At 47.4% G+C, this 25,029-nt stretch overlaps 16 non-coding genes across 16 annotated transcripts; all 16 read right to left on the reverse strand.

Annotated features, from left to right (window-relative positions):
• Positions 1-1,037: 1,037 nt before the first annotated feature.
• Positions 1,038-1,110, reverse strand: TRNAV-AAC (transfer RNA valine (anticodon AAC)). Its single transcript has one exon. It is a non-coding gene; the product is annotated as a tRNA-Val (tRNA).
• An 898-nt stretch (positions 1,111-2,008) lies between these two features.
• Positions 2,009-2,081, reverse strand: TRNAV-UAC (transfer RNA valine (anticodon UAC)). Its single transcript has one exon. It is a non-coding gene; the product is annotated as a tRNA-Val (tRNA).
• Positions 2,082-7,172: 5,091 nt separating this feature from the next.
• Positions 7,173-7,244, reverse strand: TRNAP-AGG (transfer RNA proline (anticodon AGG)). The gene has a single exon. It is a non-coding gene; the product is annotated as a tRNA-Pro (tRNA).
• A 441-nt stretch (positions 7,245-7,685) lies between these two features.
• On the reverse strand, positions 7,686-7,758 carry TRNAV-UAC (transfer RNA valine (anticodon UAC)). Its single transcript has one exon. It is a non-coding gene; the product is annotated as a tRNA-Val (tRNA).
• Positions 7,759-8,143: 385 nt separating this feature from the next.
• On the reverse strand, positions 8,144-8,215 carry TRNAP-CGG (transfer RNA proline (anticodon CGG)). The gene has a single exon. It is a non-coding gene; the product is annotated as a tRNA-Pro (tRNA).
• Positions 8,216-10,011: 1,796 nt separating this feature from the next.
• On the reverse strand, positions 10,012-10,083 carry TRNAP-AGG (transfer RNA proline (anticodon AGG)). The gene has a single exon. It is a non-coding gene; the product is annotated as a tRNA-Pro (tRNA).
• A 441-nt stretch (positions 10,084-10,524) lies between these two features.
• TRNAV-UAC (transfer RNA valine (anticodon UAC)) lies at positions 10,525-10,597 on the reverse strand. Its single transcript has one exon. It is a non-coding gene; the product is annotated as a tRNA-Val (tRNA).
• A 385-nt stretch (positions 10,598-10,982) lies between these two features.
• On the reverse strand, positions 10,983-11,054 carry TRNAP-CGG (transfer RNA proline (anticodon CGG)). Its single transcript has one exon. It is a non-coding gene; the product is annotated as a tRNA-Pro (tRNA).
• Positions 11,055-12,390: 1,336 nt separating this feature from the next.
• Positions 12,391-12,463, reverse strand: TRNAV-AAC (transfer RNA valine (anticodon AAC)). The gene has a single exon. It is a non-coding gene; the product is annotated as a tRNA-Val (tRNA).
• Positions 12,464-13,361: 898 nt separating this feature from the next.
• On the reverse strand, positions 13,362-13,434 carry TRNAV-UAC (transfer RNA valine (anticodon UAC)). The gene has a single exon. It is a non-coding gene; the product is annotated as a tRNA-Val (tRNA).
• A 6,062-nt stretch (positions 13,435-19,496) lies between these two features.
• On the reverse strand, positions 19,497-19,568 carry TRNAP-CGG (transfer RNA proline (anticodon CGG)). Its single transcript has one exon. It is a non-coding gene; the product is annotated as a tRNA-Pro (tRNA).
• Positions 19,569-20,905: 1,337 nt separating this feature from the next.
• Positions 20,906-20,978, reverse strand: TRNAG-ACC (transfer RNA glycine (anticodon ACC)). Its single transcript has one exon. It is a non-coding gene; the product is annotated as a tRNA-Gly (tRNA).
• An 899-nt stretch (positions 20,979-21,877) lies between these two features.
• TRNAV-UAC (transfer RNA valine (anticodon UAC)) lies at positions 21,878-21,950 on the reverse strand. Its single transcript has one exon. It is a non-coding gene; the product is annotated as a tRNA-Val (tRNA).
• A 1,794-nt stretch (positions 21,951-23,744) lies between these two features.
• Positions 23,745-23,817, reverse strand: TRNAV-AAC (transfer RNA valine (anticodon AAC)). The gene has a single exon. It is a non-coding gene; the product is annotated as a tRNA-Val (tRNA).
• A 385-nt stretch (positions 23,818-24,202) lies between these two features.
• Positions 24,203-24,274, reverse strand: TRNAP-AGG (transfer RNA proline (anticodon AGG)). Its single transcript has one exon. It is a non-coding gene; the product is annotated as a tRNA-Pro (tRNA).
• Positions 24,275-24,715: 441 nt separating this feature from the next.
• TRNAV-UAC (transfer RNA valine (anticodon UAC)) lies at positions 24,716-24,788 on the reverse strand. Its single transcript has one exon. It is a non-coding gene; the product is annotated as a tRNA-Val (tRNA).
• Between the last annotated feature and the right edge of the window lie 241 nt (positions 24,789-25,029).

Here is a 25,029-nt window from a genome sequence, read left to right on the forward strand (position 1 = left end):
AAGACAGAGGCATTTGATTCTTGGATTCAAACACGCTCAGTCAGCGCTCGATCAGGCTCGATCAGGCGAGATTTATATGAGTGGCTCGCAGGACTGAAACACTCACCTGGGAGCCCCAGGGTGGCTGAATTCTCAGTATGGCCATTTTTGGGCAAGTCACCTCCTTTCCTCCTGCCTCAATCTAGAATTGGCTGCAAATCACAAGATAGAGTTCAATGTCCGTGTGTACTGCCTACTCCCAGCTACCTCTCTGTCGTCCTTATGTAAATTAAAATTCGCAAGGGGGGACCAATGACAATCTGCTCCTCCCACATAACCAGGAAGCCCTGTTGAACATGTCTGCCTGTGTTGTTGCAGGGACAGTGCCTTCTCCGCCCAAAAGGTGGCAGGAGAGCCTCACAACAAAGATGGGATCAACTGCTTAATGAGAAACCAGCACGGCAGTTTGTGTGATGGAGTGCAAATTTACGGAAGGTGTGCCTGAGGTGTCCCTTCCAGGAATACATGGAATTGTGATTGAGGGCCCAGCCTGATCGTTGGTGGATTTCTCGTCATATGTTACAGGTCCGTGCAATGATTGTGGTGTGTGGGGAATGCACTGCAAAAAACAGGACGATTTAAGGGTGTAAAAGAAACCTGTCAGAAGTGGGATTTGAACCCACGCCTCCATGAGGAGACCAGAAGTCTCAGTTGCACTGAAGATCAAGCTCTCTTGAGTCTGGCACCTTAGACCACTCAGCCATCCTGACAGCCCTGGGTGTGCACAGATCTGACTCTTCTGACTGCACCTGCCAATGTTTGCACTTACAACGTTCACAGCAATGTCACAAGTGTAAAGACCCCACAATACAACATGGCATGACAAAAAAAAAGCTAGGCCCAAGAGCGACCACTGATGGATGCGGATTACTTTGTTTCGTCTTGCAAAAGAAAAGGAAGTTTCCCACGGCTCGCTGGGTTCAAGGACCGCCTCTTCTTAAGCTTGCATTGAGATAATAAGGTTTTAGAGGGTGCACATAAAAGCAGCTCATGCACAGTGTTTCTGCCCGGTCTCGAACCGGGGACCTTTCGCGTGTTAGGCGAACGTGATGACCACTACACTACAGAAACTCACTTGCTGTGTTTTACTGTTAGAGCAAGGTTCCTCTCAAGGATTCTCTCTACTTCTATTCTGCTGTATCAGCAGCCACTCAGAAAGCGAGGAGCAAGTATGAAAACTGCAGAGATATCAGCCAACATGCTTGCAATTAGACGTATTAAAATTGACTTATGCAGGCATCGACAGACAAATATCTGATGCCTAAATGCCAGCAAGTACAGCTTGGGAAAGCATCACCTGGGACACACACAGACTAAGCATGAAGGCAGAAAAAGCATGGTGATCCATGTTTCTTATGAGGTTCAAAATATTTTGTGCAACAATGCGGCGAGTGTAATGAGAAATAGTCAGGCATTGTGAGCTTTGAGTAGGATTCGTATGTTTACCTCTGAAAAAGGGCTGGTCCGGGATTTGAACCCGGGACCTCTCGCACCCTAAGCGAGAATCATACCCCTAGACCAACGAGCCTAGGCACACAAGAGTCGCCTTTCGCACCGGCTCCGGGGGTTATTGGCAGTGAGTTAGTGAATGCTTCACCCAAAGCAAGCAACTGCACATGCTGCTCTCTTCTGCAATATGGTTGCTGTCTTTTCCATGGCCGTCATCGAACAAGAAATGAAAATGCCTCTATCCTTCAGACATTTTGTTTGTTCTAGGTGTATGCTCTCGGTGAGGTCAATAAAACCATTTCTGCTCTCATGCCTTGCTTTCATGAAGTAGGCCCAACCTTCAGTACACAAGGACGTGCAAACGAATAGCGCAAACTATCGTCACTTCTCTTTTTGAGCTGTCACTGATGCCCCTGGAGCACAGTACGTCACGCTGGTGAGGGATAGACAGCTTCCATTATCTCAGCTTTCCTATAAGTTGAGAGAGTAAATGCAAACTGTGTGAAAAACAGAAAGCTGCTGTTTCTGGCCGGTCTCGAACCAGGGACCTTTCGCGTGTAAAGCGAACGTGATAACCACTACACTACAGAAACAGACACGCTTGCAGGAATCTTCTTGGCATGTAGTGGGCTGGAATGCACAGACCAAGGGCCAATGTCCATGAAGCTCAAAGTTGGACCCTCCTTACCCGATCTCTTTCTTTGGAAGAAAGGAACGAGGACCACTTTTATTCCAAAAGGCGATTTTAAAACCATACCTGAAACCACACTAGAAAAACACTTTGCATTTAATTTTCCTACACTGATGGTCCACCCCAGAAAAGCAGTTGCAAAGAAGTCCGGCACTGAAATTCTATACGCCAAAAGTGGGAAATAGCGTAGAGGGAAAGGAACTTTCTCACCATACACGGCGTCTTATAGCATTGAAAAGAAGAAATGGCCCTATATAATAAGCAGCCTAAAAATAATTCCACAGCATGGGCTCGTCCGGGATTTGAACCCGGGACCTCTCGCACCCGAAGCGAGAATCATAACCCTAGACCAACGAGCCTGATTCCCCAGTCGGCATTTTAAGCAATTTCTTATGCGTCTTTCAGAAACAAAGTAGGGCTATTTGGCTGCTCTCTCTCTATGTGAACCACACAAAGTCATGTTTTCTCTCAAGGTGTTGTTTTTTTCACTCTTGCAAGGAAGGGATCAGTCGATAGCCTAGCTGCCAGAGAGCAGAAAAAAGGCGCTGATGAGAACTGCAGGCACTTTCTGGCACTTGTACTCCTCTGCAAGTCCTGGACACTTGCCCCATAGACTTCCACCCCAGATGCAAGGGAGGGCCTGCCAATTCTTGCTCCTAAGACAGAGGCATTTGATTCTTGGATTCAAACACGCTCACTCAGCGCTCGATCAGGCTCGATCAAGCGAGATTTATATGAGTGGCTCGCAGGACTGAAACACTCACCTGGGAGCCCCAGGGTGGCTGAATTCCCAGTATGGCCATTTTTGGGCAAGTCACCTCCTTTCCTCCTGCCTCAATCTAGAATTGGCTGCAAATCACAAGATAGAGTTCAATGTCCGTGTGTACTGCCTACTCCCAGCTACCTCTCTGTCGTCCTTATGTAAATTAAAATTCGCAAGGGGGGACCAATGACAATCTGCTCCTCCCACATAACCAGGAAGCCCTGTTGAACATGTCTGCCTGTGTTGTTGCAGGGACAGTGCCTTCTCCGCCCAAAAGGTGGCAGGAGAGCCTCACAACAAAGATGGGATCAACTGCTTGATGAGAAACCAGCACGGCAGTTTGTGTGATGGAGTGCAAATTTAACGGAAGGTGTGCCTGAGGTGTCCCTTCCAGGAATACATGGAATTGTGATTGAGGGCCCAGCCTGATCGTGGGTGGATTTCTCATCATATGTTACAGGTCCGTGCAAAGATTGTGGTGTGTGGGGAATGCACTGCAAAAAACAGGACGATTTAAGGGTGTAAAAGAAGCCTGTCAGAAGTGGGATTTGAACCCACGCCTCCATGAGGAGACCAGAAGTCTCAGTTGCACTGAAGATCAAGCTCTCTTGCATCTGGCGCCTTAGACCACTCGGCTATCCTGACAGCCCTGGGTGTGCACAGATCTGACTCTTCTGACTGCACCTGCCAATGTTTGCACTTACAACGTTCACAGCAATGTCACAAGTGTAAAGACCCCACAATGCAACATGGCATGACAAAAGAAAAGCTAGGCACAAGAGCGACCACTGATGGATGCGGATTACTTTGTTTCGTCTTGCAAAAGTAAAGGAAGTTTCCCACGGCTCGCTGGGTTCAAGGACCGCCTCTTCTTAAGCTTGCATTGAGATAATAAGGTTTTAGAGGGTGCACATAAAAGCAGCTCATGCACAGTGTTTCTGCCCGGTCTCGAACCTGGGACCTTTCGCGTGTTAGGCGAACGTGATGACCACTACACTACAGAAACTCACTTGCTGTGTTTTACTGTTAGAGCAAGGTTCCTCTCAAGGATTTTCTCTACTTCTATTCTGCTGTATCAGCAGCCACTCAGAAAGCGAGGAGCAAGTGTGAAAACTGCAGAGATATCAGCCAACATGCTTGCAATTAGACGTATTAAAAATTGACTTATGCATGCATCGACAGACAAATATCTGATGCCTAAATGCCAGCAAGTACAGCTTGGGAAAGCATCACCTGGGACACACACAGACTAAGCATGAAGGCAGAAAAAGCATGGTGATCCATGTTTCTTATGAGGTTCAAAATATTTTGTGCAACAATGCGGCGAGTGTAATGAGAAATAGTCAGGCATTGTGAGCTTTGAGTAGGATTCGTATGTTTACCTCTGAAAAAGGGCTGGTCCGGGATTTGAACCCGGGACCTCTCGCACCCTAAGCGAGAATCATACCCCTAGACCAACGAGCCTAGGCACACAAGAGTCGCCTTTCGCACCGGCTCCGGGGGTTATTGGCAGTGAGTTAGTGAATGCTTCACCCAAAGCAAGCAACTGCACATGCTGCTCTCTTCTGCAATATGGTTGCTGTCTTTTCCATGGCCGTCATCGAACAAGAAATGAAAATGCCTCTATCCTTCAGACATTTTGTTTGTTCTAGGTGTATGCTCTCGGTGAGGTCAATAAAACCATTTCTGCTCTCATGCCTTGCTTTCATGAAGTAGGCCCAACCTTCAGTACACAAGGACGTGCAAACGAATAGCGCAAACTATCGTCACTTCTCTTTTTGAGCTGTCACTGATGCCCCTGGAGCACAGTACGTCACGCTGGTGAGGGATAGACAGCTTCCATTATCTCAGCTTTCCTATAAGTTGAGAGAGTAAATGCAAACTGTGTGAAAAACAGAAAGCTGCTGTTTCTGGCCGGTCTCGAACCAGGGACCTTTCGCGTGTAAAGCAAACGTGATAACCACTACACTACAGAAACAGACACGCTTGCAGGAATCTTCTTGGCATGTAGTGGGCTGGAATGCACAGACCAAGGGCCAATGTCCATGAAGCTCAAAGTTGGACCCTCCTTACCCGATCTCTTTCTTTGGAAGAAAGGAACGAGGACCACTTTTATTCCAAAAGGCGATTTTAAAACCATACCTGAAACCACACTAGAAAAACACTTTGCATTTAATTTTCCTACACTGATGGTCCACCCCAGAAAAGCAGTTGCAAAGAAGTCCGGCACTGAAATTCTATACGCCAAAAGTGGGAAATAGCGTAGAGGGAAAGGAACTTTCTCACCATACACGGCGTCTTATAGCATTGAAAAGAAGAAATGGCCCTATATAATAAGCAGCCTAAAAATAATTCCACAGCATGGGCTCGTCCGGGATTTGAACCCGGGACTTCTCGCACCCGAAGCGAGAATCATAACCCTAGACCAACGAGCCTGATTCCCCAGTCGGCATTTTAAGCAATTTCTTATGCGTCTTTCAGAAACAAAGTAGGGCTATTTGGCTGCTCTCTCTCTATGTGAACCACACAAAGTCATGTTTTCTCTCAAGGTGTTGTTTTTTTCACTCTTGCAAGGAAGGGATCAGTCGATAGCCTAGCTGCCAGAGAGCAGAAAAAAGGCGCTGATGAGAACTGCAGGCACTTTCTGGCACTTGTACTCCTCTGCAAGTCCTGGACACTTGCCCCATAGACTTCCACCCCAGATGCAAGGGAGGGCCTGCCAATTCTTGCTCCTAAGACAGAGGCATTTGATTCTTGGATTCAAACACGCTCACTCAGCGCTCGATCAGGCTCGATCAAGCGAGATTTATATGAGTGGCTCGCAGGACTGAAACACTCACCTGGGAGCCCCAGGGTGGCTGAATTCCCAGTATGGCCATTTTGGGCAAGTCACCTCCTTTCCTCCTGCCTCAATCTAGAATTGGCTGCAAATCACAAGATAGAGTTCAATGTCCGTGTGTACTGCCTACTCCCAGCTACCTCTCTGTCGTCCTTATGTAAATTAAAATTCGCAAGGGGGGACCAATGACAATCTGCTCCTCCCACATAACCAGGAAGCCCTGTTGAACATGTCTGCCTGTGTTGTTGCAGGTACAGTGCCTTCTCCGCCCAAAAGGTGGCAGGAGAGCCTCACAACAAAGATGGGATCAACTGCTTGATGAGAAACCAGCACGGCAGTTTGTGTGATGGAGTGCAAATTTAACGGAAGGTGTGCCTGAGGTGTCCCTTCCAGGAATACATGGAATTGTGATTGAGGGCCCAGCCTGATCGTGGGTGGATTTCTCATCATATGTTACAGGTCCGTGCAAAGATTGTGGTGTGTGGGGAATGCACTGCAAAAAACAGGACGATTTAAGGGTGTAAAAGAAGCCTGTCAGAAGTGGGATTTGAACCCACGCCTCCATGAGGAGACCAGAAGTCTCAGTTGCACTGAAGATCAAGCTCTCTTGCATCTGGCGCCTTAGACCACTCGGCTATCCTGACAGCCCTGGGTGTGCACAGATCTGACTCTTCTGACTGCACCTGCCAATGTTTGCACTTACAACGTTCACAGCAATGTCACAAGTGTAAAGACCCCACAATGCAACATGGCATGACAAAAAAAAAGCTAGGCACAAGAGCGACCACTGATGGATGCGGATTACTTTGTTTCGTCTTGCAAAAGTAAAGGAAGTTTCCCACGGCTCGCTGGGTTCAAGGACCGCCTCTTCTTAAGCTTGCATTGAGATAATAAGGTTTTAGAGGGTGCACATAAAAGCAGCTCATGCACAGTGTTTCTGCCCGGTCTCGAACCTGGGACCTTTCGCGTGTTAGGCGAACGTGATGACCACTACACTACAGAAACTCACTTGCTGTGTTTTACTGTTAGAGCAAGGTTCCTCTCAAGGATTCTCTCTACTTCTATTCTGCTGTATCAGCAGCCACTCAGAAAGCGAGGAGCAAGTGTGAAAACTGCAGAGATATCAGCCAACATGCTTGCAATTAGACGTATTAAAAATTGACTTATGCATGCATCGACAGACAAATATCTGATGCCTAAATGCCAGCAAGTACAGCTTGGGAATGCATCACCTGGGACACACACAGACTAAGCATGATGGCAGAAAAAGAATGGTGATCCATGTTTCTTATGAGGTTCAAAATATTTTGTGCAACAATGCGGGGAGTGTAATGAGAAATAGTCAGGCATTGTGAGTTGTGAGTAGGATTCGTATGTTTACCTCTGAAAAAGGGCTCGTCCGGGATTTGAACCCGGGACCTCTCACACCCTAAGCGAGAATCATACCCCTAGACCAACGAGCCGAGGCACACAAGAGTCGCCTTTCGCACCGGCTCCGGGGGTTATTGGCAGCGAGTTAGTGAATGCTTCACCCAAAGCAAGCAACTGCACATGCTGCTCTCTTCTGCAATATGGTTGCTGTCTTTTCCATGGCCGTCATCGAACAAGAAATGAAAATGCCTCTATCCTTCAGACATTTTGTTTGTTCTAGGTGTATGCTCTCGGTGAGGTCAATAAAACCATTTCTGCTCTCATGCCTTGCTTTCATGAAGTAGGCCCAACCTTCAGTACACAAGGACGTGCAAACGAATAGCGCAAACTATCGTCACTTCTCTTTTTGAGCTGTCACTGATGCCCCTGGAGCACAGTACGTCACGCTGGTGAGGGATAGACAGCTTCCATTATCTCAGCTTTCCTATAAGTTGAGAGAGTAAATGCAAACTGTGTGAAAAACAGAAAGCTGCTGTTTCTGCCCGGTCTCGAACCAGGGACCTTTCGCGTGTAAAGCGAACGTGATAACCACTACACTACAGAAACAGACACGCTTGCAGGAATCTTCTTGGCATGTAGTGGGCTGGAATGAACAGACCAAGGGCCAATGTCCATGAAGCTCAAAGTTGGACCCTCCTTACCCGATCTCTTTCTTTGGAAGAAAGGAACGAGGACCACTTTTATTCCAAAAGGCGATTTTAAAACCATACCTGAAACCACACTAGAAAAACACTTTGCATTTAATTTTCCTACACTGAGGGTCCACCCCAGAAAAGCAGTTGCAAAGAAGTCCGGCACTGAAATTCTATACGCCAAAAGTGGGAAATAGCGTAGAGGGAAAGGAACTTTCTCACCATACACGGCGTCTGATAGCATTGAAAAGAAGAAATGGCCCTATATAATAAGCAGCCTAAAAATAATTCCACAGCATGGGCTCGTCCGGGATTTGAACCCGGGACCTCTCGCACCCGAAGCGAGAATCATACCCCTAGACCAACGAGCCTGATTCCCCAGTTGCCATTTTAAGCAATTTCTGATGCGTCTTTCAGAAACAAAGCAGGGCTATTTGGCTGCTCTCTCTCTATGTGAACCACACAAAGTCATGTTTTCTCTCAAGGTGTTGTTTTTTTCACTCTTGCAAGGAAGGGATCAGTCGATAGCCTAGCTGCCAGAGAGCAGAAAAAAGGCGCTGATGAGAACTGCAGGCACTTTCTGGCACTTGTACTCCTCTGCAAGTCCTGGACACTTGCCCCATAGACTTCCACCCCAGATGCAAGGGAGGGCCTGCCAATTCTTGCTCCTAAGACAGAGGCATTTGATTCTTGGATTCAAACACGCTCACTCAGCGCTCGATCAGGCTCGATCAAGCGAGATTTATATGAGTGGCTCGCAGGACTGAAACACTCACCTGGGAGCCCCAGGGTGGCTGAATTCCCAGTATGGCCATTTTTGGGCAAGTCACCTCCTTTCCTCCTGCCTCAATCTAGAATTGGCTGCAAATCACAAGATAGAGTTCAATGTCCGTGTGTACTGCCTACTCCCAGCTACCTCTCTGTCGTCCTTATGTAAATTAAAATTCGCAAGGGGGGACCAATGACAATCTGCTCCTCCCACATAACCAGGAAGCCCTGTTGAACATGTCTGCCTGTGTTGTTGCAGGGACAGTGCCTTCTCCGCCCAAAAGGTGGCAGGAGAGCCTCACAACAAAGATGGGATCAACTGCTTGATGAGAAACCAGCACGGCAGTTTGTGTGATGGAGTGCAAATTTAACGGAAGGTGTGCCTGAGGTGTCCCTTCCAGGAATACATGGAATTGTGATTGAGGGCCCAGCCTGATCGTGGGTGGATTTCTCATCATATGTTACAGGTCCGTGCAAAGATTGTGGTGTGTGGGGAATGCACTGCAAAAAACAGGACGATTTAAGGGTGTAAAAGAAGCCTGTCAGAAGTGGGATTTGAACCCACGCCTCCATGAGGAGACCAGAAGTCTCAGTTGCACTGAAGATCAAGCTCTCTTGCATCTGGCGCCTTAGACCACTCGGCTATCCTGACAGCCCTGGGTGTGCACAGATCTGACTCTTCTGACTGCACCTGCCAATGTTTGCACTTACAACGTTCACAGCAATGTCACAAGTGTAAAGACCCCACAATGCAACATGGCATGACAAAAGAAAAGCTAGGCACAAGAGCGACCACTGATGGATGCGGATTACTTTGTTTCGTCTTGCAAAAGTAAAGGAAGTTTCCCACGGCTCGCTGGGTTCAAGGACCGCCTCTTCTTAAGCTTGCATTGAGATAATAAGGTTTTAGAGGGTGCACATAAAAGCAGCTCATGCACAGTGTTACTGCCCGGTCTCGAACCTGGGACCTTTTGCGTGTTAGGCGAACGTGATGACCACTACACTACAGAAACTCACTTGCTGTGTTTTACTGTTAGAGCAAGGTTCCTCTCAAGGATTTTCTCTACTTCTATTCTGCTGTATCAGCAGCCACTCAGAAAGCGAGGAGCAAGTGTGAAAACTGCAGAGATATCAGCCAACATGCTTGCAATTAGACGTATTAAAAATTGACTTATGCATGCATCGACAGACAAATATCTGATGCCTAAATGCCAGCAAGTACAGCTTGGGAAAGCATCACCTGGGACACACACAGACTAAGCATGAAGGCAGAAAAAGCATGGTGATCCATGTTTCTTATGAGGTTCAAAATATTTTGTGCAACAATGCGGGGAGTGTAATGAGAAATAGTCAGGCATTGTGAGTTGTGAGTAGGATTCGTATGTTTACCTCTGAAAAAGGGCTCGTCCGGGATTTGAACCCAGGACCTCTCGCACCCTAAGCGAGAATCATACCCCTAGACCAACGAGCCGAGGCACACAAGAGTCGCCTTTCGCACCGGCTCCGGGGATTATTGGCAGCGAGTTAGTGAATGCTTCACCCAAAGCAAGCAACTGCACATGCTGCTCTCTTCTGCAATATGGTTGCTGTCTTTTCCATGGCCGTCATCGAACAAGAAATGAAAATGCCTCTATCCTTCAGACATTTTGTTTGTTCTAGGTGTATGCTCTCGGTGAGGTCAATAAAACCATTTCTGCTCTCATGCCTTGCTTTCATGAAGTAGGCCCAACCTTCAGTACACAAGGACGTGCAAACGAATAGCGCAAACTATCGTCACTTCTCTTTTTGAGCTGTCACTGATGCCCCTGGAGCACAGTACGTCACGCTGGTGAGGGATAGACAGCTTCCATTATCTCAGCTTTCCTATAAGTTGAGAGAGTAAATGCAAACTGTGTGAAAAACAGAAAGCTGCTGTTTCTGCCCGGTCTCGAACCAGGGACCTTTCGCGTGTAAAGCGAACGTGATAACCACTACACTACAGAAACAGACACGCTTGCAGGAATCTTCTTGGCATGTAGTGGGCTGGAATGAACAGACCAAGGGCCAATGTCCATGAAGCTCAAAGTTGGACCCTCCTTACCCGATCTCTTTCTTTGGAAGAAAGGAACGAGGACCACTTTTATTCCAAAAGGCGATTTTAAAACCATACCTGAAACCACACTAGAAAAACACTTTGCATTTAATTTTCCTACACTGATGGTCCACCCCAGAAAAGCAGTTGCAAAGAAGTCCGGCACTGAAATTCTATACGCCAAAAGTGGGAAATAGCGTAGAGGGAAAGGAACTTTCTCACCATACACGGCGTCTTATAGCATTGAAAAGAAGAAATGGCCCTATATAATAAGCAGCCTAAAAATAATTCCACAGCATGGGCTCGTCCGGGATTTGAACCCGGGACCTCTCGCACCCGAAGCGAGAATCATACCCCTAGACCAACGAGCCTGATTCCCCAGTCGGCATTTTAAGCAATTTCTGATGCGTCTTTCAGAAACAAAGCAGGGCTATTTGGCTGCTCTCTCTCTATGTGAACCACACAAAGTCATGTTTTCTCTCAAGGTGTTGTTTTTTTCACTCTTGCAAGGAAGGGATCAGTCGATATCCTAGCTGCCAGAGAGCAGAAAAAAGGCGCTGATGAGAACTGCAGGCACTTTCTGGCACTTGTACTCCTCTGCAAGTCCTGGACACTTGCCCCATGGACTTCCACCCCAGATGCAAGGGAGGGCCTGCCAATTCTTGCTCCTAAGACAGAGGCATTTGATTCTTGGATTCAAACACGCTCAGTCAGCGCTCGATCAGGCTCGATCAGGCGAGATTTATATGAGTGGCTCGCAGGACTGAAACACTCACCTGGGAGCCCCAGGGTGGCTGAATTCTCAGTATGGCCATTTTTGGGCAAGTCACCTCCTTTCCTCCTGCCTCAATCTAGAATTGGCTGCAAATCACAAGATAGAGTTCAATGTCCGTGTGTACTGCCTACTCCCAGCTACCTCTCTGTCGTCCTTATGTAAATTAAAATTCGCAAGGGGGGACCAATGACAATCTGCTCCTCCCACATAACCAGGAAGCCCTGTTGAACATGTCTGCCTGTGTTGTTGCAGGGACAGTGCCTTCTCCGCCCAAAAGGTGGCAGGAGAGCCTCACAACAAAGATGGGATCAACTGCTTAATGAGAAACCAGCACGGCAGTTTGTGTGATGGAGTGCAAATTTACGGAAGGTGTGCCTGAGGTGTCCCTTCCAGGAATACATGGAATTGTGATTGAGGGCCCAGCCTGATCGTTGGTGGATTTCTCGTCATATGTTACAGGTCCGTGCAATGATTGTGGTGTGTGGGGAATGCACTGCAAAAAACAGGACGATTTAAGGGTGTAAAAGAAACCTGTCAGAAGTGGGATTTGAACCCACGCCTCCATGAGGAGACCAGAAGTCTCAGTTGCACTGAAGATCAAGCTCTCTTGAGTCTGGCACCTTAGACCACTCAGCCATCCTGACAGCCCTGGGTGTGCACAGATCTGACTCTTCTGACTGCACCTGCCAATGTTTGCACTTACAACGTTCACAGCAATGTCACAAGTGTAAAGACCCCACAATACAACATGGCATGACAAAAAAAAAGCTAGGCCCAAGAGCGACCACTGATGGATGCGGATTACTTTGTTTCGTCTTGCAAAAGAAAAGGAAGTTTCCCACGGCTCGCTGGGTTCAAGGACCGCCTCTTCTTAAGCTTGCATTGAGATAATAAGGTTTTAGAGGATGCACATAAAAGCAGCTCATGCACAGTGTTTCTGCCCGGTCTCGAACCGGGGACCTTTCGCGTGTTAGGCGAACATGATGACCACTACACTACAGAAACTCACTTGCCGTGTTTTACTGTTAGAGCAAGGTTCCTCTCAAGGATTCTCTCTACTTCTATTCTGCTGTATCAGCAGCCACTCAGAAAGCGAGGAGCAAGTATGAAAACTGCAGAGATATCAGCCAACATGCTTGCAATTAGACGTATTAAAATTGACTTATGCAGGCATCGACAGACAAATATCTGATGCCTAAATGCCAGCAAGTACAGCTTGGGAAAGCATCACCTGGGACACACACAGACTAAGCATGAAGGCAGAAAAAGCATGGTGATCCATGTTTCTTATGAGGTTCAAAATATTTTGTGCAACAATGCGGCGAGTGTAATGAGAAATAGTCAGGCATTGTGAGCTTTGAGTAGGATTCGTATGTTTACCTCTGAAAAAGGGCTGGTCCGGGATTTGAACCCGGGACCTCTCGCACCCTAAGCGAGAATCATACCCCTAGACCAACGAGCCTAGGCACACAAGAGTCGCCTTTCGCACCGGCTCCGGGGGTTATTGGCAGTGAGTTAGTGAATGCTTCACCCAAAGCAAGCAACTGCACATGCTGCTCTCTTCTGCAATATGGTTGCTGTCTTTTCCATGGCCGTCATCGAACAAGAAATGAAAATGCCTCTATCCTTCAGACATTTTGTTTGTTCTAGGTGTATGCTCTCGGTGAGGTCAATAAAACCATTTCTGCTCTCATGCCTTGCTTTCATGAAGTAGGCCCAACCTTCAGTACACAAGGACGTGCAAACGAATAGCGCAAACTATCGTCACTTCTCTTTTTGAGCTGTCACTGATGCCCCTGGAGCACAGTACGTCACGCTGGTGAGGGATAGACAGCTTCCATTATCTCAGCTTTCCTATAAGTTGAGAGAGTAAATGCAAACTGTGTGAAAAACAGAAAGCTGCTGTTTCTGGCCGGTCTCGAACCAGGGACCTTTCGCGTGTAAAGCGAACGTGATAACCACTACACTACAGAAACAGACACGCTTGCAGGAATCTTCTTGGCATGTAGTGGGCTGGAATGCACAGACCAAGGGCCAATGTCCATGAAGCTCAAAGTTGGACCCTCCTTACCCGATCTCTTTCTTTGGAAGAAAGGAACGAGGACCACTTTTATTCCAAAAGGCGATTTTAAAACCATACCTGAAACCACACTAGAAAAACACTTTGCATTTAATTTTCCTACACTGATGGTCCACCCCAGAAAAGCAGTTGCAAAGAAGTCCGGCACTGAAATTCTATACGCCAAAAGTGGGAAATAGCGTAGAGGGAAAGGAACTTTCTCACCATACACGGCGTCTTATAGCATTGAAAAGAAGAAATGGCCCTATATAATAAGCAGCCTAAAAATAATTCCACAGCATGGGCTCGTCCGGGATTTGAACCCGGGACCTCTCGCACCCGAAGCGAGAATCATAACCCTAGACCAACGAGCCTGATTCCCCAGTCGGCATTTTAAGCAATTTCTTATGCGTCTTTCAGAAACAAAGTAGGGCTATTTGGCTGCTCTCTCTCTATGTGAACCACACAAAGTCATGTTTTCTCTCAAGGTGTTGTTTTTTTCACTCTTGCAAGGAAGGGATCAGTCGATAGCCTAGCTGCCAGAGAGCAGAAAAAAGGCGCTGATGAGAACTGCAGGCACTTTCTGGCACTTGTACTCCTCTGCAAGTCCTGGACACTTGCCCCATAGACTTCCACCCCAGATGCAAGGGAGGGCCTGCCAATTCTTGCTCCTAAGACAGAGGCATTTGATTCTTGGATTCAAACACGCTCACTCAGCGCTCGATCAGGCTCGATCAAGCGAGATTTATATGAGTGGCTCGCAGGACTGAAACACTCACCTGGGAGCCCCAGGGTGGCTGAATTCCCAGTATGGCCATTTTTGGGCAAGTCACCTCCTTTCCTCCTGCCTCAATCTAGAATTGGCTGCAAATCACAAGATAGAGTTCAATGTCCGTGTGTACTGCCTACTCCCAGCTACCTCTCTGTCGTCCTTATGTAAATTAAAATTCGCAAGGGGGGACCAATGACAATCTGCTCCTCCCACATAACCAGGAAGCCCTGTTGAACATGTCTGCCTGTGTTGTTGCAGGGACAGTGCCTTCTCCGCCCAAAAGGTGGCAGGAGAGCCTCACAACAAAGATGGGATCAACTGCTTGATGAGAAACCAGCACGGCAGTTTGTGTGATGGAGTGCAAATTTAACGGAAGGTGTGCCTGAGGTGTCCCTTCCAGGAATACATGGAATTGTGATTGAGGGCCCAGCCTGATCGTGGGTGGATTTCTCATCATATGTTACAGGTCCGTGCAAAGATTGTGGTGTGTGGGGAATGCACTGCAAAAAACAGGACGATTTAAGGGTGTAAAAGAAGCCTGTCAGAAGTGGGATTTGAACCCACGCCTCCATGAGGAGACCAGAAGTCTCAGTTGCACTGAAGATCAAGCTCTCTTGCATCTGGCGCCTTAGACCACTCGGCTATCCTGACAGCCCTGGGTGTGCACAGATCTGACTCTTCTGACTGCACCTGCCAATGTTTGCACTTACAACGTTCACAGCAATGTCACAAGTGTAAAGACCCCACAATGCAACATGGCATGACAAAAGAAAAGCTAGGCACAAGAGCGACCACTGATGGATGCGGATTACTTTGTTTCGTCTTGCAAAAGTAAAGGAAGTTTCCCACGGCTCGCTGGGTTCAAGGACCGCCTCTTCTTAAGCTTGCATTGAGATAATAAGGTTTTAGAGGGTGCACATAAAAGCAGCTCATGCACAGTGTTTCTGCCCGGTCTCGAACCTGGGACCTTTCGCGTGTTAGGCGAACGTGATGACCACTACACTACAGAAACTCACTTGCTGTGTTTTACTGTTAGAGCAAGGTTCCTCTCAAGGATTTTCTCTACTTCTATTCTGCTGTATCAGCAGCCACTCAGAAAGCGAGGAGCAAGTGTGAAAACTGCAGAGATATCAGCCAACATGCTTGCAATTAGACGTATTAAAAATTGACTTATGCATGCATCGACAGACAAATATCTGATGCCTAAATGCCAGCAAGTACAGCTTGGGAAAGCATCACCTGGGACACACACAGACTAAGCATGAAGGCAGAAAAAGCATGGTGATCCATGTTTCTTATGAGGTTCAAAATATTTTGTGCAACAATGCGGCGAGTGTAATGAGAAATAGTCAGGCATTGTGAGCTTTGAGTAGGATTCGTATGTTTACCTCTGAAAAAGGGCTGGTCCGGGATTTGAACCCGGGACCTCTCGCACCCTAAGCGAGAATCATACCCCTAGACCAACGAGCCTAGGCACACAAGAGTCGCCTTTCGCACCGGCTCCGGGGGTTATTGGCAGTGAGTTAGTGAATGCTTCACCCAAAGCAAGCAACTGCACATGCTGCTCTCTTCTGCAATATGGTTGCTGTCTTTTCCATGGCCGTCATCGAACAAGAAATGAAAATGCCTCTATCCTTCAGACATTTTGTTTGTTCTAGGTGTATGCTCTCGGTGAGGTCAATAAAACCATTTCTGCTCTCATGCCTTGCTTTCATGAAGTAGGCCCAACCTTCAGTACACAAGGACGTGCAAACGAATAGCGCAAACTATCGTCACTTCTCTTTTTGAGCTGTCACTGATGCCCCTGGAGCACAGTACGTCACGCTGGTGAGGGATAGACAGCTTCCATTATCTCAGCTTTCCTATAAGTTGAGAGAGTAAATGCAAACTGTGTGAAAAACAGAAAGCTGCTGTTTCTGGCCGGTCTCGAACCAGGGACCTTTCGCGTGTAAAGCAAACGAGATAACCACTACACTACAGAAACAGACACGCTTGCAGGAATCTTCTTGGCATGTAGTGCGCTGGAATGCACAGACCAAGGGCCAATGTCCATGAAGCTCAAAGTTGGACCCTCCTTACCCGATCTCTTTCTTTGGAAGAAAGGAACGAGGACCACTTTTATTCCAAAAGGCGATTTTAAAACCATACCTGAAACCACACTAGAAAAACACTTTGCATTTAATTTTCCTACACTGATGGTCCACCCCAGAAAAGCAGTTGCAAAGAAGTCCGGCACTGAAATTCTATACGCCAAAAGTGGGAAATAGCGTAGAGGGAAAGGAACTTTCTCACCATACACGGCGTCTTATAGCATTGAAAAGAAGAAATGGCCCTATATAATAAGCAGCCTAAAAATAATTCCACAGCATGGGCTCGTCCGGGATTTGAACCCGGGACTTCTCGCACCCGAAGCGAGAATCATAACCCTAGACCAACGAGCCTGATTCCCCAGTCGGCATTTTAAGCAATTTCTTATGCGTCTTTCAGAAACAAAGTAGGGCTATTTGGCTGCTCTCTCTCTATGTGAACCACACAAAGTCATGTTTTCTCTCAAGGTGTTGTTTTTTTCACTCTTGCAAGGAAGGGATCAGTCGATAGCCTAGCTGCCAGAGAGCAGAAAAAAGGCGCTGATGAGAACTGCAGGCACTTTCTGGCACTTGTACTCCTCTGCAAGTCCTGGACACTTGCCCCATAGACTTCCACCCCAGATGCAAGGGAGGGCCTGCCAATTCTTGCTCCTAAGACAGAGGCATTTGATTCTTGGATTCAAACACGCTCACTCAGCGCTCGATCAGGCTCGATCAAGCGAGATTTATATGAGTGGCTCGCAGGACTGAAACACTCACCTGGGAGCCCCAGGGTGGCTGAATTCCCAGTATGGCCATTTTGGGCAAGTCACCTCCTTTCCTCCTGCCTCAATCTAGAATTGGCTGCAAATCACAAGATAGAGTTCAATGTCCGTGTGTACTGCCTACTCCCAGCTACCTCTCTGTCGTCCTTATGTAAATTAAAATTCGCAAGGGGGGACCAATGACAATCTGCTCCTCCCACATAACCAGGAAGCCCTGTTGAACATGTCTGCCTGTGTTGTTGCAGGGACAGTGCCTTCTCCGCCCAAAAGGTGGCAGGAGAGCCTCACAACAAAGATGGGATCAACTGCTTGATGAGAAACCAGCACGGCAGTTTGTGTGATGGAGTGCAAATTTAACGGAAGGTGTGCCTGAGGTGTCCCTTCCAGGAATACATGGAATTGTGATTGAGGGCCCAGCCTGATCGTGGGTGGATTTCTCATCATATGTTACAGGTCCGTGCAAAGATTGTGGTGTGTGGGGAATGCACTGCAAAAAACAGGACGATTTAAGGGTGTAAAAGAAGCCTGTCAGAAGTGGGATTTGAACCCACGCCTCCATGAGGAGACCAGAAGTCTCAGTTGCACTGAAGATCAAGCTCTCTTGCATCTGGCGCCTTAGACCACTCGGCTATCCTGACAGCCCTGGGTGTGCACAGATCTGACTCTTCTGACTGCACCTGCCAATGTTTGCACTTACAACGTTCACAGCAATGTCACAAGTGTAAAGACCCCACAATGCAACATGGCATGACAAAAAAAAAGCTAGGCACAAGAGCGACCACTGATGGATGCGGATTACTTTGTTTCGTCTTGCAAAAGTAAAGGAAGTTTCCCACGGCTCGCTGGGTTCAAGGACCGCCTCTTCTTAAGCTTGCATTGAGATAATAAGGTTTTAGAGGGTGCACATAAAAGCAGCTCATGCACAGTGTTTCTGCCCGGTCTCGAACCTGGGACCTTTCGCGTGTTAGGCGAACGTGATGACCACTACACTACAGAAACTCACTTCCTGTGTTTTACTGTTAGAGCAAGGTTCCTCTCAAGGATTCTCTCTACTTCTATTCTGCTGTATCAGCAGCCACTCAGAAAGCGAGGAGCAAGTGTGAAAACTGCAGAGATATCAGCCAACATGCTTGCAATTAGACGTATTAAAAATTGACTTATGCATGCATCGACAGACAAATATCTGATGCCTAAATGCCAGCAAGTACAGCTTGGGAATGCATCACCTGGGACACACACAGACTAAGCATGATGGCAGAAAAAGAATGGTGATCCATGTTTCTTATGAGGTTCAAAATATTTTGTGCAACAATGCGGGGAGTGTAATGAGAAATAGTCAGGCATTGTGAGTTGTGAGTAGGATTCGTATGTTTACCTCTGAAAAAGGGCTCATCCGGGATTTGAACCCGGGACATCTCACACCCTAAGCTAGAATCATACCCCTAGACCAACGAGCCGAGGCACACAAGAGTCGCCTTTCGCACCGGCTCCGGGGGTTATTGGCAGCGAGTTAGTGAATGCTTCACCCAAAGCAAGCAAATGCACATGCTGCTCTCTTCTGCAATATGGTTGCTGTCTTTTCCATGGCCGTCATCGAACAAGAAATGAAAATGCCTCTATCCTTCAGACATTTTGTTTGTTCTAGGTGTATGCTCTCGGTGAGGTCAATAAAACCATTTCTGCTCTCATGCCTTGCTTTCATGAAGTAGGCCCAACCTTCAGTACACAAGGACGTGCAAACGAATAGCGCAAACTATCGTCACTTCTCTTTTTGAGCTGTCACTGATGCCCCTGGAGCACAGTACGTCACGCTGGTGAGGGATAGACAGCTTCCATTATCTCAGCTTTCCTATAAGTTGAGAGAGTAAATGCAAACTGTGTGAAAAACAGAAAGCTGCTGTTTCTGCACGGTCTCGAACCAGGGACCTTTCGCGTGTAAAGCGAACGTGATAACCACTACACTACAGAAACAGACACGCTTGCAGGAATCTTCTTGGCATGTAGTGGGCTGGAATGAACAGACCAAGGGCCAATGTCCATGAAGCTCAAAGTTGGACCCTCCTTACCCGATCTCTTTCTTTGGAAGAAAGGAACGAGGACCACTTTTATTCCAAAAGGCGATTTTAAAACCATACCTGAAACCACACTAGAAAAACACTTTGCATTTAATTTTCCTACACTGAGGGTCCACCCCAGAAAAGCAGTTGCAAAGAAGTCCGGCACTGAAATTCTATACGCCAAAAGTGGGAAATAGCGTAGAGGGAAAGGAACTTTCTCACCATACACGGCGTCTGATAGCATTGAAAAGAAGAAATGGCCCTATATAATAAGCAGCCTAAAAATAATTCCACAGCATGGGCTCGTCCGGGATTTGAACCCGGGACCTCTCGCACCCGAAGCGAGAATCATACCCCTAGACCAACGAGCCTGATTCCCCAGTTGCCATTTTAAGCAATTTCTGATGCGTCTTTCAGAAACAAAGCAGGGCTATTTGGCTGCTCTCTCTCTATGTGAACCACACAAAGTCATGTTTTCTCTCAAGGTGTTGTTTTTTTCACTCTTGCAAGGAAGGGATCAGTCGATAGCCTAGCTGCCAGAGAGCAGAAAAAAGGCGCTGATGAGAACTGCAGGCACTTTCTGGCACTTGTACTCCTCTGCAAGTCCTGGACACTTGCCCCATAGACTTCCACCCCAGATGCAAGGGAGGGCCTGCCAATTCTTGCTCCTAAGACAGAGGCATTTGATTCTTGGATTCAAACACGCTCACTCAGCGCTCGATCAGGCTCGATCAAGCGAGATTTATATGAGTGGCTCGCAGGACTGAAACACTCACCTGGGAGCCCCAGGGTGGCTGAATTCCCAGTATGGCCATTTTTGGGCAAGTCACCTCCTTTCCTCCTGCCTCAATCTAGAATTGGCTGCAAATCACAAGATAGAGTTCAATGTCCGTGTGTACTGCCTACTCCCAGCTACCTCTCTGTCGTCCTTATGTAAATTAAAATTCGCAAGGGGGGACCAATGACAATCTGCTCCTCCCACATAACCAGGAAGCCCTGTTGAACATGTCTGCCTGTGTTGTTGCAGGGACAGTGCCTTCTCCGCCCAAAAGGTGGCAGGAGAGCCTCACAACAAAGATGGGATCAACTGCTTGATGAGAAACCAGCACGGCAGTTTGTGTGATGGAGTGCAAATTTAACGGAAGGTGTGCCTGAGGTGTCCCTTCCAGGAATACATGGAATTGTGATTGAGGGCCCAGCCTGATCGTGGGTGGATTTCTCATCATATGTTACAGGTCCGTGCAAAGATTGTGGTGTGTGGGGAATGCACTGCAAAAAACAGGACGATTTAAGGGTGTAAAAGAAGCCTGTCAGAAGTGGGATTTGAACCCACGCCTCCATGAGGAGACCAGAAGTCTCAGTTGCACTGAAGATCAAGCTCTCTTGCATCTGGCGCCTTAGACCACTCGGCTATCCTGACAGCCCTGGGTGTGCACAGATCTGACTCTTCTGACTGCACCTGCCAATGTTTGCACTTACAACGTTCACAGCAATGTCACAAGTGTAAAGACCCCACAATGCAACATGGCATGACAAAAGAAAAGCTAGGCACAAGAGCGACCACTGATGGATGCGGATTACTTTGTTTCGTCTTGCAAAAGTAAAGGAAGTTTCCCACGGCTCGCTGGGTTCAAGGACCGCCTCTTCTTAAGCTTGCATTGAGATAATAAGGTTTTAGAGGGTGCACATAAAAGCAGCTCATGCACAGTGTTTCTGCCCGGTCTCGAACCTGGGACCTTTCGCGTGGTAGGCGAACGTGATGACCACTACACTACAGAAACTCACTTGCTGTGTTTTACTGTTAGAGCAAGGTTCCTCTCAAGGATTTTCTCTACTTCTATTCTGCTGTATCAGCAGCCACTCAGAAAGCGAGGAGCAAGTGTGAAAACTGCAGAGATATCAGCCAACATGCTTGCAATTAGACGTATTAAAAATTGACTTATGCATGCATCGACAGACAAATATCTGATGCCTAAATGCCAGCAAGTACAGCTTGGGAAAGCATCACCTGGGACACACACAGACTAAGCATGAAGGCAGAAAAAGCATGGTGATCCATGTTTCTTATGAGGTTCAAAATATTTTGTGCAACAATGCGGGGAGTGTAATGAGAAATAGTCAGGCATTGTGAGTTGTGAGTAGGATTCGTATGTTTACCTCTGAAAAAGAGCTCGTCCGGGATTTGAACCCGGGACCTCTCACACCCTAAGCGAGAATCATACCCCTAGACCAACGAGCCGAGGCACACAAGAGTCGCCTTTCGCACCGGCTCCGGGGGTTATTGGCAGCGAGTTAGTGAATGCTTCACCCAAAGCAAGCAACTGCACATGCTGCTCTCTTCTGCAATATGGTTGCTGTCTTTTCCATGGCCGTCATCGAACAAGAAATGAAAATGCCTCTATCCTTCAGACATTTTGTTTGTTCTAGGTGTATGCTCTCGGTGAGGTCAATAAAACCATTTCTGCTCTCATGCCTTGCTTTCATGAAGTAGGCCCAACCTTCAGTACACAAGGACGTGCAAACGAATAGCGCAAACTATCGTCACTTCTCTTTTTGAGCTGTCACTGATGCCCCTGGAGCACAGTACGTCACGCTGGTGAGGGATAGACAGCTTCCATTATCTCAGCTTTCCTATAAGTTGAGAGAGTAAATGCAAACTGTGTGAAAAACAGAAAGCTGCTGTTTCTGCCCGGTCTCGAACCAGGGACCTTTCGCGTGTAAAGCGAACGTGATAACCACTACACTACAGAAACAGACACGCTTGCAGGAATCTTCTTGGCATGTAGTGGGCTGGAATGAACAGACCAAGGGCCAATGTCCATGAAGCTCAAAGTTGGACCCTCCTTACCCGATCTCTTTCTTTGGAAGAAAGGAACGAGGACCACTTTTATTCCAAAAGGCGATTTTAAAACCATACCTGAAACCACACTAGAAAAACACTTTGCATTTAATTTTCCTACACTGATGGTCCACCCCAGAAAAGCAGTTGCAAAGAAGTCCGGCACTGAAATTCTATACGCCAAAAGTGGGAAATAGCGTAGAGGGAAAGGAACTTTCTCACCATACACGGCGTCTTATAGCATTGAAAAGAAGAAATGGCCCTATATAATAAGCAGCCTAAAAATAATTCCACAGCATGGGCTCGTCCGGGATTTGAACCTGGGACCTCTCGCACCCGAAGCGAGAATCATACCCCTAGACCAACGAGCCTGATTCCCCAGTCGGCATTTTAAGCAATTTCTGATGCGTCTTTCAGAAACAAAGCAGGGCTATTTGGCTGCTCTCTCTCTATGTGAACCACACAAAGTCATGTTTTCTCTCAAGGTGTTGTTTTTTTCACTCTTGCAAGGAAGGGATCAGTCGATATCCTAGCTGCCAGAGAGCAGAAAAAAGGCGCTGATGAGAACTGCAGGCACTTTCTGGCACTTGTACTCCTCTGCAAGTCCTGGACACTTGCCCCATGGACTTCCACCCCAGATGCAAGGGAGGGCCTGCCAATTCTTGCTCCTAAGACAGAGGCATTTGATTCTTGGATTCAAACACGCTCACTCAGCGCTCGATCAGGCTCGATCAGGCGAGATTTATATGAGTGGCTCGCAGGACTGAAACACTCACCTGGGAGCCCCAGGGTGGCTGAATTCTCAGTATGGCCATTTTTGGGCAAGTCACCTCCTTTCCTCCTGCCTCAATCTAGAATTGGCTGCAAATCACAAGATAGAGTTCAATGTCCGTGTGTACTGCCTACTCCCAGCTACCTCTCTGTCGTCCTTATGTAAATTAAAATTCGCAAGGGGGGACCAATGACAATCTGCTCCTCCCACATAACCAGGAAGCCCTGTTGAACATGTCTGCCTGTGTTGTTGCAGGGACAGTGCCTTCTCCGCCCAAAAGGTGGCAGGAGAGCCTCACAACAAAGATGGGATCAACTGCTTAATGAGAAACCAGCACGGCAGTTTGTGTGATGGAGTGCAAATGTAACGGAAGGTGTGCCTGAGGTGTCCCTTCCAGGAATACATGGAATTGTGATTGAGGGCCCAGCCTGATCGTTGGTGGATTTCTCGTCATATGTTACAGGTCCGTGCAATGATTGTGGTGTGTGGGGAATGCACTGCAAAAAACAGGACGATTTAAGGGTGTAAAAGAAACCTGTCAGAAGTGGGATTTGAACCCACGCCTCCATGAGGAGACCAGAAGTCTCAGTTGCACTGAAGATCAAGCTCTCTTGAGTCTGGCACCTTAGACCACTCAGCCATCCTGACAGCCCTGGGTGTGCACAGATCTGACTCTTCTGACTGCACCTGCCAATGTTTGCACTTACAACGTTCACAGCAATGTCACAAGTGTAAAGACCCCACAATACAACATGGCATGACAAAAAAAAAGCTAGGCCCAAGAGCGACCACTGATGGATAGGGATTACTTTGTTTCGTCTTGCAAAAGAAAAGGAAGTTTCCCACGGCTCGCTGGGTTCAAGGACTGCCTCTTCTTAAGCTTGCATTGAGATAATAAGGTTTTAGAGGGTGCACATAAAAGCAGCTCATGCACAGTGTTTCTGCCCGGTCTCGAACCGGGGACCTTTCGCGTGTTAGGCGAACGTGATGACCACTACACTACAGAAACTCACTTGCTGTGTTTTACTGTTAGAGCAAGGTTCCTCTCAAGGATTCTCTCTACTTCTATTCTGCTGTATCAGCAGCCACTCAGAAAGCGAGGAGCAAGTGTGAAAACTGCAGAGATATCAGCCAACATGCTTGCAATTAGACGTATTAAAATTGACTTATGCAGGCATCGACAGACAAATATCTGATGCCTAAATGCCAGCAAGTACAGCTTGGGAAAGCATCACCTGGGACACACACGGACTAAGCATGAAGGCAGAAAAAGCATGGTGATCCATGTTTCTTATGAGGTTCAAAATATTTTGTGCAACAATGCGGGGAGTGTACTGAGAAATAGTCAGGCATTGTGAGTTGTGAGTAGGATTCGTATGTTTACCTCTGAAAAAGGGCTCGTCCGGGATTTGAACCCGGGACCTCTCGCACCCTAAGCGAGAATCATACCCCTAGACCAACGAGCCGAGGCACACAAGAGTCGCCTTTCGCACCGGCTCCGGGGGTTATTGGCAGCGAGTTAGTGAATGCTTCACCCAAAGCAAGCAACTGCACATGCTGCTCTCTTCTGCAATATGGTTGCTGTCTTTTCCATGGCCGTCATCGAACAAGAAATGAAAATGCCTCTATCCTTCAGACATTTTGTTTGTTCTAGGTGTATGCTCTCGGTGAGGTCAATAAAACCATTTCTGCTCTCATGCCTTGCTTTCATGAAGTAGGCCCAACCTTCAGTACACAAGGACGTGCAAACGAATAGCGCAAACTATCGTCACTTCTCTTTTTGAGCTGTCACTGATGCCCCTGGAGCACAGTACGTCACGCTGGTGAGGGATAGACAGCTTCCATTATCTCAGCTTTCCTATAAGTTGAGAGAGTAAATGCAAACTGTGTGAAAAACAGAAAGCTGGTGTTTCTGCCCGGTCTCGAACCAGGGACCTTTCGCATGTAAAGCGAACGTGATAACCACTACACTACAGAAACAGACACGCTTGCAGGAATCTTCTTGGCATGTAGTGGGCTGGAATGAACAGACCAAGGGCCAATGTCCATGAAGCTCAAAGTTGGACCCTCCTTACCCGATCTCTTTCTTTGGAAGAAAGGAACGAGGACCACTTTTATTCCAAAAGGCGATTTTAAAACCATACCTGAAACCACACTAGAAAAACACTTTGCATTTAATTTTCCTACACTGATGGTCCACCCCAGAAAAGCAGTTGCAAAG

This window comes from Triturus cristatus, chromosome 10, assembly GCF_964204655.1.
Source record: "Triturus cristatus chromosome 10, aTriCri1.1, whole genome shotgun sequence".
Lineage (NCBI taxonomy): Eukaryota > Metazoa > Chordata > Amphibia > Caudata > Salamandridae > Triturus > Triturus cristatus.